Source organism: Coturnix japonica, chromosome 7 (assembly GCF_001577835.2).
Source record: "Coturnix japonica isolate 7356 chromosome 7, Coturnix japonica 2.1, whole genome shotgun sequence".
Classification (NCBI taxonomy): Eukaryota; Metazoa; Chordata; class Aves; order Galliformes; family Phasianidae; genus Coturnix; species Coturnix japonica.
In genome coordinates, this window is record NC_029522.1 from 15,710,295 (window position 1) to 15,723,613 (window position 13,319).

Genomic DNA, 13,319 nt, shown 5'->3' on the forward strand with positions numbered 1-13,319 from the left:
TTCTTCAGGTATTTGTATCCTATGATGGCTACATAACATGTGATGTACAAAGTCAAAATTGTCACATATATTAAAACTGTCAAGTCAACAGTCAATGTACTGTTTCTTTATTCCTGTGCCAGTCCTTCAACAAAACATAGAAAGACAAATCAAAGGCTTTTTGTTTTTGTTTTTGTTTTTCCCTTCTTCAAGTAAGGACTTCCTTTCCTAGTGAGTTTCCTGTACTATTCATTGTCTTTCTTGCATCTGTTCTCCTCGCTGACTTAGGACAGCAATTCAGTTTTCTTCTTCATAAATATAGTGGCACCTTTCCCCTTCACCTATCATTCAGTAAACTCTGCTCCCATGCATCTCATGGTAGCTCTATTGTGGTATTTCAGAAAAGGTCTCAGTGTGGTGGCAAGAAAACATATGTGAAATACCAGGAAGAAAATAGTGTCTTGTGCTGCAGGCGTAGCTCAAACACGGGTTCAAGGTGGAGAAAACAGAGCTAAGGTGATGTTTAAGTGAAATGGTGAAGAACATATTCATGGCTCTTCAAAGCTGACTGGCAGTTTGCAGTTGTCTTTAGAGGGGCCAGAACTGTTTTCTAATTCCTTTAAAGCTGGAAGAGGTAGCTGGGCTTATGGTATATGTTCAAGTTTGTGGATACCTTACTTCTTAAATAAAAGATTGCTAAATCAGTGATGCTTAATTAGCTGGTGAAGAACAGTGTTTTGAAAATGCAATACTTGTCAAAAATGTTCCTTTAATTTATTAGTGTTTAGATGGACAAACATCAACACAGTGGCTTTATCCAGAACTTTGTATGCACAGCTTAGGACAACATAAGGAATTTTACGATAAGTATATCAGGAAAATACTTTGCAATGAATGCAATTATAAGTGCTTGGTCTGAGTTCCTTCTTCACAAGTTAACATCCATGCTCTTGGCTAGACAGACATGAGTACGCTCCTGATCAAGGAGAGCACTAACTCATGGCCTGCCCCTAAATTAACTGCAGCTGCTATTAGAGTCATTAAGCTATTATGGATTGCTATGAGTAACTAGTTTTTATCATTTTACTGGGTGGAATTTGAGAGAGAGCCTGAGAATTCCTAGGAGCAAAGTAAGCATTGGGAAGTGAAATGCATTACTGTCTTCTCATGGATGATAGCTCAAAAAATTTCTAATGTGTAGAAGATCCTTAGCTCCTTTATTTTTCATAATATTTTTCTCTCCAGGCTAAATAAATTAGATTTAAATTTAACCTTACTTGATAACTGTAGGAAATCTATTTTGCCTGAAATCTATTCCTTATTTCTCCTAGCAATCAGTTCCACAAATTAAAAATAATTCATTATTTTCGCAACTATTATTTTAAATTAATGCTTAAGTACTTAAGCATTATTTGATGCAACATTCAGGTTTATCTGTTTATTTCTGTATTATTCATAAGACATGATATGAAATCTGTTGACTACAGTCTCTGTGGGCTCTTCTATGATAATTTTTAGACAGTCCCAGCAATAGAGACTTTTATTTAGCTGAGCAGCCACGCAGAAAATCTGCCACACCTCTCCTTAGAATTAAGAGCTTTTCAAGGGAAGAAGGGATGCAGTACTGAAATGCTTAGCAAATGAAGCTCCTATCCTGTGTTTCACAGGGGATTTATACAATCTTCCCTCTCTAGCTGTATCTCTCTCAATGCCTGCTGGGTTTTTTAGACAGAAGCAAGCAGTCTTCCATGTCCTATTGATTCCTTGCTTGTGAAACTGAAATGTGTAAAATGTTTTCAGCATCACGAAATAAACTCTCCTAACAAGCCTTATTGAAGAGTTCTACAAAATGGGAGCATTTAACTAGCCTTTATGTGAAATAATGGCATGATCCATTGTGTCTGTAAGTAAATCTTTAGTGTGTTCTGTAAGTTCTGGTTTTCCACGATTTCTTTCAGTCAAGAAGATAAATGAGTATGGGTCCAGTTTGGTAAAGTGAGCTCAGATAATTCTTGCCAGTGATTTTTTGTGTGAGTAGTGATTTCATTAATTCTTTCAGTGAGAGTTAAGGATGTTCTGCAAGTCTGAGGCTGTACTTTTCAAGTAATCACTAAGCTTTTTCATTTACACCAGTATTTCACACAACTCTAAGGACAGGAGTGTAATTAGCATCACATGACTAATGAAAGCATTCAGTGCTTTGTATTTACTTGTACAGTGTAACCTGTTATAGGTCAAGAACTTTGTCTCTGGACGTGACAGTAAACATGTATATGTTATATTTTGAGTCACTTCCATGCAGTTGTACTGTTCTTTACAGTAAACATTGTTACTGCAACATTTGGTTTGCAGTGCTGTGGACTACTTCTGTTTTTCTGAGATCCAGATGGGGGCACCAACACACACCCATGAAAACAAATTATGGAATTAGGCAAATAAAAGACAAATACACTCATTTGTGTGGTAAAAGTGTTCCTCAGATTTATGTAATGTTTATAGTTATATTTTCAGAGTTTTCTGAATGTGCCTTACAATAAATCCTGTGGCAAATAAGTTAGAGCAAGTGGCTAAAGAATGGGCTGAATAAATCATAGTGAGCCCTAATAATTTATTCTGTCTAAGAAACAAAAGTGAGCCAGTTGGTAAGTGGGGAAAGAAACGACCATGGCTGTGGGCTGAGTTGGCAATTGATAGTTAAGAAGCGTGATGTTGAGCTGAGTAACATCTATAGCAGCTCTGTGGTCAAACAGCAATCATGAGATGCTACCTGTGTGCAAAGAACCTGGATAGATGAAAAATGATGACACAGAGCAAGCATAAATATAATAAATATTTTGAAGTATTTTTCCACATGTAATTTATATTGGCTCTAAAGAAAAACTACAAAAATCTGAAAGCTTGAAGTGGATAACACAGAGCAAATCTTTACAGGAGTTTTCTGTTGTCTTCAGTGTTCTCGGTTTTTCCTGATGGGACTCCCCTTTTCAGATTCTGCCTTGTCTCCTGAAATAAGCAACATTCATGCTTGACAGCAGCTTTTAAATCATCTTGAAGTGCCTATTTTTCTTTGCTGCTTTCATAGGGGAAGGATGGTAAGAGTAGACAAACAAAAGCGCTAAGACAGAAAGCAAATGAATGACTAGCACAAAAAGAGTAAGAGGTGAGCACTAGACTGGAAAGAAGAGAGATTTCTGGGTCAGAAGTTCACTGAATCCAAGTTTGTACAGGATCTGAATTTCTCAAGGACAATAAGGCAGAATCGCATTTAGAAAATTCCATGCAGATAAAGGAAAATGAATTTACTAACGGGGAAGTAGTGGGGACAAAGTAGTCTTAGACATTAAGCAGAAGTAAGGTTTCCAGGAGTAACTAAGAAACACAGTGAGGAAGCACCTTCTCATTGGCCTAATGTCTCATCAACTATGAGGTATTTGGAATTGTTCCAGTAGAGGGAAAGAGAATTGATAAAATTACACAGTTACTGACAGCCTGTATTATCCTTCCATATCTGCAACTTAACTCTGAAAAGTCAGGGGCTTTTTCCATTCTAACATTTTCTGAGCCTTTTATTTTTAGCTTTCTTGTTCTGTTTTTGTTGACTAAAGCTGCATTTCCTTAGTTAGATCCTCTAATACTTACTAGTTTGGCAAAGGCTGACTAACAGGCCATGGTTCCTGAACAATGTCATTAAAAATTTGGAGGCTTTTTTAAAATTTTGGTGCCTTTGACGCAGTGTTGAAGGTCTTCTAGGGTGAATCCAGTGTGGGTAGAAGTATAGGTACTACTCTTTTTTTTTCCCCATGTCAGTCACCATTTTGTCAGAGCACTACTCTGCTGCAATCAGAATATTGGCAGGAAGTTTCAGCTTTTACTGCCACACCACTAAAATCTGCTTCTGCCTTCACAGGCCAATGTAATAAAATAGGAGGCACTACTTTTGGAGCAGCTCTTGTAAAATGCTTTAAGTTTTAAGGTAAGGTTTCTCAGAAGTGAGGGATGTACATTGCATAAGCGCATGCTGCCTCTCACTAACCTTTCTCATTTCACCTCGGCAGAGGAATGAATTTTTTTCTAGGCTATCCTTTCTCAAAGAGATGAAGTTATAGTATCCTTCTATTGAGAATGTATTATGCAAATCCACCAAAAACACTGGAGTTATTTCTTAGCAGACAAACTAGGGAAATATGTGATTTGTAACAACTTCCATTTTTTTTCGGAGGCATTTTTGGTTTTGCTCTCTCTAAGCCAAGAAATAGCATGTCGTCTAATTATAATCTTGTATAATGTTTCAGTGCTTGAAATTCACATAGGGCTACTTTTTCTCTGGGAGAAAAGACTAAGGATAACATACCACAATCCAACTACAGCAATGTGTGGATTGAAATAAAAATATTTAAACAGATGTTATGAAAGATTTCATTTTCATTGTATAGCAGAAACACATCTGCTGTACTTTAAATACTTCTTAGCCATGCCAAAGGAATACCGTAAAAAGAAAATTCTTTTATGTGCTTTTCCTTAGAGTTTACTGTATGAGAATATGGAAAGAGCCTTTTCAGTAGGAAAAGAGGCATCAATTGTGATAACTTGGCATTTCATGTTTGCCCTACAGCTGCCTTTTGTGAGTACTATGGAAATAGAGTCCTAGCTCTGGATTTCTGGCCTGATCTCTTTAAAATGCTGCATGTTGCTTTAAGGATGCTGAAGAAGAAGGAAAAGAGGCACAATATGATGCAGGATGAAACCTGTACAAAAGCACAACAGTGCTTCACTCATTTCTCACTCATTCATTTTCAGGTATTAGCTTAATTTTATTGGGTTTTTACGCAGAAGGTGTTTAATATCTAGATCAAGATGTACATCTCCACAGATATTATAATAGCGGCTTGTTTTGGAGGCATGCTGGAGTTCTGGAATTAATGCTTCAAGCACATATGAATTCCAGTCTTGGGTCTGGAGTAGCAACCTTAATTACTTACAAGGTGGTGATTATAAAAGACAGTATCTGTCATTCATTTACTGAGAAACTTCCACCTTTATAAGCTGTGTGCTAACACAGTAGACTCAGTATTAAAAAGAAAAGTCTCCAGCAAGCAGTCAGCCTTCCATCCTGGAGTTATTTACATTCACATACCTGTTATATATTCCTAGCAAGCACAAGTACAGAATCCTTAATTTTGGTCAAGTAAGTTTATTCATAGGATGTTATTTAAAGGCTTTGGAAAAAGTGAAATAGAATCTGTAAATCAGCACCCTAAAGCTGCTGAATACAAGACATATGAACACATTTACTTTGTAGGTACAGAAATTGCTAGCACTTTTGTACTACTGAAAATCTCTTGAAGGTAGTTAATGTCCTAGATACAAATTGTACAGTTGCATGGGGTTTTTGCACTTGCAACTGCTAAAACATGAAATCAGTTTTAACCGTTGTTATTTTCTAATGTGCTCTACATTTTCAATTATTTTGAAAGCACAACTTATGAAAATTCTGCTTGTTTTCTGGCAGAAGAATATGTTACGCCTTAGCAGACACCTCAATTATAAAATGCTATAAAAAAGGGATTTGGAAGTACTGTTTTCATGATTCATTTGGTAGTGCAAGAAGCTTATGAGATTTGTGTGTCTTCTAATACTTTCATTCTGGTTTCTTTAAATCTTTACTGTGTCTTGGTTTAGAAATTTAAGCTATTGCCTTTTGTTTTAGGAATTCTTATTGTTTTAATTTCAGTTTTAAGTGAAACCTCTCATTTCTTCACCATGCACAAAGTAGGGTTTCTGTGCTGTCTTAACAGCTTTTCAGATTCTTCGTAACTCAAATAAAAAGGGATCTGAATGTGAATGAGTTCAGGAGTGTAGCCAAGTGACCTTATCATCCAAGTGACCTTATCAGCTAAGTGACCCTAGTGCTGCTTTGTAGAAATATTATATTCTTTTTCTGAATGTTTTTGCTGTTTAATATTCGACTGCAATGAACAGAACTGTTCTCTCTGTCCCTACTACTGCAAAGTATGTACTACCTTCTCTAACATTACCATAAAAACAATTTGCAAAGTGAATTGAATTCACCAGTGTGCATGGCCCATGCCTTTATTCTTCACTCTATGAATATAATTAAATTTGGCTTTAGACAGATGAATAAATACTTTTAAGTGAACTGCACAGCAATGTATCAAAACAGAAATGAAAAGACCATCTGACTGGGAAATGTGTTGGAAAGCTTATTTTGAGAATTCCAGAAATCCTCTTCAAAACAAGGTATCTGAAAATAGCTCTTTTTTTTTTCTTTCTATTTTTTTTTCTTTCTATTTTTTTTTCTTTCTTTCTTTTTTCTTTTCTTTTCTTTCTTTCTTTCTTTCTTTCTTTCTTTCTTTCTTTCTTTCTTTCTTTCTTTCTTTCTTTCTTTCTTTCTTTCTTCTTTTTTCTTTCTTGCTTTCTTTCTTTCTTTCTTTCTTTTTCTTTTCTTTCTTCTTCTTTTCTTTCTTTCTTTCTTTCTTTCTTTCCTTTCTTTCTTTCTTTCTTTCTTTTCTTTTCTTTCTTTCTTTTTTTTTTCAGTTTCTAATAAAAATAGCGAATCTCCTTAGAATGGAGAAATTAGGTAAAATTAAATCAGACTTCTCTTGAAGATGAATACAGCTATCGGCTCACAAGTCACTGAACAATAATTTCTTGGAGGTAAGGGAGGCTTCGCTGTCAGCAAGAAAATGAGTTGCTAATTACCAGAGAAAAAAAATAAATAACAAACTTCCCTCCCACCTCCAGCAGTAGGATTAGAAAGCCTTTCAATATGAGACTACAATTCTAAAAATAAGAGGAAAACAAGAAAAATGGAGAACACTCGTAGATTATTCAAAGCTAAGCATGGTTATGTTATTATTTTAAACAGTGTCAAGAAAGATCTGACACCATTTTTTAAAATAAGACAAACCAATTTACATTTAATGTTCTTTTCTGAAAATTCTTATACATTTATAACATTAGTCTTGTAGATTACCTTGGATTTCAGTGGAACAGGACAATCAAGTGTACATTTGCTGTAGTCTTCATGTCATCATGGATTTTTCCTTCTTCCTTCTGTAAATCATTTTCAGATGGTATTGTATTATCACTCTTAACTTGGGTCTGAAAAATAGCAATGAGAAGTTTGTCACTATTTTCCAATTTATAAGAGCCAAACCTAAAGGGTACTTGAGGCAGTAAATTAACTACTTGTCAGTGATTGCTGGCATGCTATTGGAAACCAAAATCATTTCCTAAAAAACAAAAACAAAACTGCTCAACAGACAAAGCAGTGATTTCCAGCTACAGCCAAAAGCCCCCTTTCTGTAAAGGTGGCACATAATGATTATCACTTCATGACAGTTAGTTCTAAGGAAGCCAAGAACAACAACAAAATTGTAGACCAGCAGACTAAGAAACAGCAAAACAACTACTAAAACAGAATAATCATGTTGAATCCTTAGTATTCTCTATACTACATACTTGCCCTTTAACAATTTTCTTTATAAAACTACTTGTGTATTCAGAGTAGTAGAAGAAATATACTGATATTTAAGGATGAGAAATGTATGTGAGATTTCATGCATCCTGTAATGTGGGTATAAAAACGTGGCTTCAGGAGTACTGACTTTGATTTGGAATAACTCACTTTCTGAAAGGAGCAATTGATGGTGATCTTCATTGTTGTTTTTAATGTATCTTTAATACTGGTTCCCTGTGTACCAAGTTTACCTGTAGAAGACTTGACCAGCCACTGATTAATTCGCTGTTCCCTGTAGTAGTGATCGCTGTTTCTGAGCTTCTGAGCTGGCTAAATATTTTTAAGTAAATATTCTGAATTTATCATGGCTTACAAGGTCATAATTTCATTCTGCAAAATTGTGCAATTTGATTTATAGTGCAAGAAGGCTTGAGAATGTTTTTTACAATTGTTTATCTAAGTCATATGTTCACTATTTAAGTCAATATCACTGTTTCTGTTTACAGATGAAAGTGCAAATGTAATATTTGAAGATAAGCTACGACGAATTTTAAACATAATGGTTAGGCCCCCTTTGCTTTTCAAAATATGATCTCACATAGTTCTTCTGTGCTGAATGAAACTCTTTGAATTGTGAAATGGTCTCAGAATTTTTAATATGCCAGGGATATTTGAGTACTACCAACATGTGATACATGATATGTCATTCAATCCCTCCTGATAAAGTTTTTGCCTGTGTGCTGTCAATGGATCTACTTGTGCCATTTGGATGTTGAGTTCTTGCAAATACTCTGAATTACTAAGTTAGTTCAGCTGACACTATAAACAAACTGTTTGTGTACCAAGCTGCTTTAGCTCAATCCCTTCTGATAATGTTCTGAATCCAACATTGTCTTCATCTCTTGATTCTCCTTGGTAGAATTAAGAATAGTTATCGTTCCATGACAATTTTGCAGCTCAAAATGAACAAGACTGAAGTAATCTCTATCCCATGCCTTTCCTCCAGATGTGTTTACAGCACAAAGTGGAGGCATTCTTACCATGCAGGGCTCCAGAACAGATGCAGGTTGACTATTCTGAGTAAGGGTCACAGGGTTTCATGTTTCCTTCAGTGCAGACCTTGTAATACTTGGTGAACATTACTCATCTACTGGGTTTCTGCATGTTGCCCTTATTTGTATGGCTGGAAGGAGAATTTGCTTTTTTGGTAAGCTGGAGTGGCTGAACACAGGTTTAAAACTGGTCTCAAGTCAGCACCAGCCTTGTGATGCCATTAGTACCACCCAACTGACTGCCAGCCTGATGAACAAATTGGCTGTGTTTTCTCTGTATGGCAGAGTAGTGTTAACAGAGGAAGAAATGGGCCAACCAGTGGGAACTTCTGGCAATTAGTTGAACATGGATGCATTGTTCAGTGCTGACTCTGCAACTTGGCATTTACTATTCATTGCTCACTTGTGAAGAGGTATATTGGGTATGCATTTAACACTATTTGAGTTTATAAGATTACATGTGAACACATGCTTGTAGCTGTCAGGACTAGAAGTTAAAATATTTTCAGTGAAATCTATTGCCAACTAAACAGAAACTGTATCCAAGCAACACAGAAACAGCACTTCAGTTATTCATGACTCGGAAATATAATTTACCTGATATCTGCTTCCCCCTTAACCACCACTTCAACTGTCCAGATTTACTTGGCCTGCTTTATTTTACTGATCTGCAGTATGTTTTATATATATATAGATATATATAAACAAACGTAAAATATATGTGTATATATAAATGTTTGTTTTATATATATAAAAAACATAACATAAAAAAAAGCCAATGTGAAGCAGGTTCATCTCCACCACAAAAATCAGTAGAACTGTTTGATAGCTGTGTGATAAGGCACAAGATTTTTCCTAAGTAGTTTCATTTGGAGAACAAAATAAGAAACAATTGAAAAAAAGTTAAAAAACAAGCTTTGCAGTTACATTTCTTTTTGGCCATAAAATTGAGGGTGTTGGGGGGGAGGGGGAGGGGCCCTTAGAAGTTTAGGGCAGTCTCATAAGTATTACCACTATTCCAGAAATACAGGCTTTTATCTGTGCTTAATTTAGTAACCCATCACTTGAAACATCACAGAGGTATCATTCTGTGCTTCACAAAAAAAAAAAAAAAAAAGCAACTATTGATTAAAAAGAGATTTAACTAATTTTAATAAGTAGCTGTTTAAGAGACTGGACAGCAGAACAGCAGAATGAGACACCTGATCTAGCCTGGGTTCTGGGAACAATCTCACAGCATTAGTGCTGACCTACATGTATTTTGATTAGCTCTCACCCACTGGCATTCAGCTATTCTGTTTTCTTTTGGAATAATGCATGTTCCTGAAGCACAGTAATTAACCTTACACAGGCCTTTCCCCTATTATATATTAATCACATTTGTATGGACTGTACAGTTTATCACTGTAACTTCCCATTTCTTGTTTTTTTTACATGTGTGTGAGAATAACTCTTTACTACTTTTTGTCCATGCCATCATATGGGTATGTAACTTGATGGTTACTAGGATCAGCTACCTTTATAAGCTAAATGTGCCTATAGGCAAAAAAGGCCTCAATAAAAGCAAAGTAAATGGGCTGATTTGTGGATGAGTGTGGTGAGAGGCCTGCCAAGAGGACAAAGAACTTTCATGTCTGTAAACTGCAAATGAAAGTATGAGAATTATAAGCCTAGTGTTCTCCTCAGGCTGTTGTCTTCCCCTTTGTTTGCAGGCTTTTCAGAGACTTATTTTCCAAAGTCACATTTCTGGTGAGCAGCAATCCCTTCTGGCAGGGTGTGCTTGTGTCCCTCAGCCTGTACCTCTGGTCATTAGCAGTCTTGAGGAAAAGTGGGTGGCTCTCCTGCTTGGCTTGAAAGCAGCAGAAACATGAGATCTGGCAGATTTCCTGATACAGCCTGGAACCTGGGTACTTGATATCCTGAGCCTATTTGAAAAGAGTAGGAGGGAGATGGAGAAATACACTTTTTCAATTTCTCATGTCTATTCAATAAGAGGTTTGGGGAGTTTGTTTCTTAAAAAAAAAATAAATCTAATTTCTAAAGCCAATTGTCTTTTATGTGTTAAGCTTTAGAGAGATTTTATTATTATTATTACGGAGCTCTTGATATGTTGACAAACAATTTCATGCTCTAAGTAGTTTATGAATAAGTACTCTCAGCCCTGGCAATTGTAAGAAGCAACACCTCACATAGCCTGATTCCCTACTATATAAAATGCTACTTTTTGGCCCACATGTGGAGGATGTCCTGCTCATTGAAGTTAGACCTATGAGGTTCAGATAGGCAATCTTTGATGCCAAATTGATCATCATTGTAAATATTATAGGGCAGGATGGAACTTAATTGATTTTATTATTTTTTTTTTTATATTTTAAATTAACCTGAAAAGTTAGAAAGTGTCCTTCTTATTCTGTTTTTCTGATTAGCAGAACGGTGATGCAGTTAGGAAATTGTAGTCAGCAAATGGTGCTTTTGTGTATAGGATTGATGTACCTTATAGCACTTCTTAAACCTATGCTGAAGGTTTTGACCTGTGCCACTTAGCAGCATTGTTCTCTCCCACACCCTCTCAGGCTCACCTTGCTACTGCTGCCTTAAAGTGCTCGCTTACTACAGCGGCTCTGGTCAGCAGTTGCAGCAGCTGCAGGAACAGTGTGTTCAGCATGCCAGACTGAAATTCATGTTTCAGGAATGTCTCCTGGGGGGGTTGAGCAATTCAGTCAGATTCGTAGTTAAAAGCTTTTCACTGTAACACAATTACTCTGCAGTAGAGAGGAGGAATGGCCGGCACTTGTTTGCTATGAATGTGCCTTGCCAAACCACTGTTATGAAATCCTCAGGTGAAAATCTCACTGAGAATGGGGTTTACCTGTGCTAGAATTACAGGCTGCTAAACTGGGGCTGTGAAGGGGGAAAGGAGAGAGCAATCAACAACATTGTGTTAGCATCAATATCATTTTGCCCAAAAATATTGCTACTGTCCAGCAGAATCTCATCTATGCTGGGAAATTGTGGATTTGGGGTCATTTAGAAAAGCTTTTTTTTATTATTATTATTTTATTTTTATTATCATACAAAACACAGAAAGGCTTTGCAAAGAATAGATCTGCCTTAGACAAGTGGGGTGTTCTCTGTCTGTGTTATGAATTTAACTGGCCTATAGCCATTGGGTTTGTAATTTCCATCAAACGTTCTGCAATTCTGGCTTAGTCTGAGTCATGGCCAGAAAAAAAAAAAAAAAAAAAAAAAAGAGGAAACGGCCACTGTCTGGCCAAACTGTCTCATCTTAAAATACCAGTACTGTGTATTTTTCTGCTTTGGGATTCCCACAGTCAAGTCCTGGCCTCCCAACCTGCTGGGAAACAAAAGCATAGTTATCTAAACTTGGTCATCTTTGGAGCAACTTTCTGCCTCCTTGTAAGTGAAACAAAGGCGCACACACAGCAAGTGAGGCAGAGTGTTGAAGAATGCATATGCTTGTGGCAGTTGTGTGAAGCAGTGTAAGAAGAAAAGATTGAGAGATGCTTTGGATGCTTTATAGATTATTCAGTGATAGAGCCAGAGACTAGAATGGTAATTATAGCTTAGTGGAAGCTTGGAAAGGAGATAGACTGGACTACAGTTGGATTTCAAGTGTTTGTTTCCAACTCAGGTAGATCTAAGCAAAAGGATAAAAGAAGAAGGAGAAGAGGTAGATAGTGATGTAAGCAGAAACATGGAAGGAAAAATCTGTGAGTGATAGAAAGGGAAGCAAGGGAAAGCTGCCAGGAAGATGTCTTTCGGGACTTTCAGGTGTTCATTCAAGGGATCCACAACATGAACTTGGTTTCTTATCTAAGAATATCAAAGGAATATCTTAACTCCTTGTGAATGTACTCATCAGCAAGCAGCATGACAAAACACCTAAGCCAATGCAGAAGTCAGAATGGGCATATAGCAAAGGGCTTGACTAGTTAGATCTGCGTAACCTTTTTGGTTTGCAGATATTGCTGTCTAATTTTTGGCCTTACACAAACCCTCTTCAGTCACATAACTTGAGGAGTCCCAAGCATGATTTTTCTCCTTTCTACGTTTTCTTCTGTTGTCCAGAACTGATGTTTTTGAAAGTATATCTTGTGAAGTTTTATGCAGGTAGGTAGTCAGTGCACAGAGAAGAGACTATTCATAGCCTTGTCAGATAAATCTGGAATCTACATATTGGACAAAAAGAACCTGATGTTACAGCAAGGTTTCTGGTCTGGACAGAGTGATAAGGCAGAACATCTGAAACAGAAGATGGCTACTGAATTTTTGTGATGTTAATTTTGAGCTGGTGGTCCAGGTGATACTTAAAGGCACTGGGCTCATTTCGTCCAATCTGCAACAGAATAAGTAGCATACATTTGTCAAGTTTAATTAGACTACTGAAACAAATTCAAGGTAAAAGTAAAAATAAATAAATAAATAAATTTAAAAAAGAAAAAAAGAGAGAGAGAGAGATTTGAATTAACAATGCAAACTCAAAGGTATGTGTGAGCTAACAGTGATTTTTAAACACCTGGAAGAAATGATTTCTGGAAATGTATCTGTCTTTGTAAGGGAGGAACAAGAGAAACATAAGAAACAGGACCAAAAGAGTAGGAAAACATGAAATACAGCCTGAAATAGAAGTAGCAGAATGATTGCTAGAAAAAAAAATCCATAATTTAGAACTGAAACCTAGTGATGTTACATGCAAAAGCCATCAGTGTTGTTGTTCAGATTCTCCTATAAGCTCAAAATCAGATCTTCATACATTCTCTTCCGAGATCCCTGCTCTTATCATTAAC

The 13,319-nt window shown here is 36.4% G+C and overlaps 1 long non-coding RNA gene across 1 annotated transcript in view; it reads right to left on the reverse strand.

The window, feature by feature from the left end:
* Positions 1–2,567: 2,567 nt before the first annotated feature.
* The window catches only part of LOC107316712, a 53,913-nt gene continuing 43,161 nt past the window's right edge, over positions 2,568–13,319 (reverse strand). Inside the window, exons 4-5 of the long non-coding RNA XR_004307943.1 lie at positions 6,974–7,101; positions 2,568–2,982 (exon numbers count right to left, since the gene is read on the reverse strand). This is a non-coding gene — a long non-coding RNA (uncharacterized LOC107316712). The remainder of the gene's footprint in view (positions 2,983–6,973; positions 7,102–13,319) is intronic.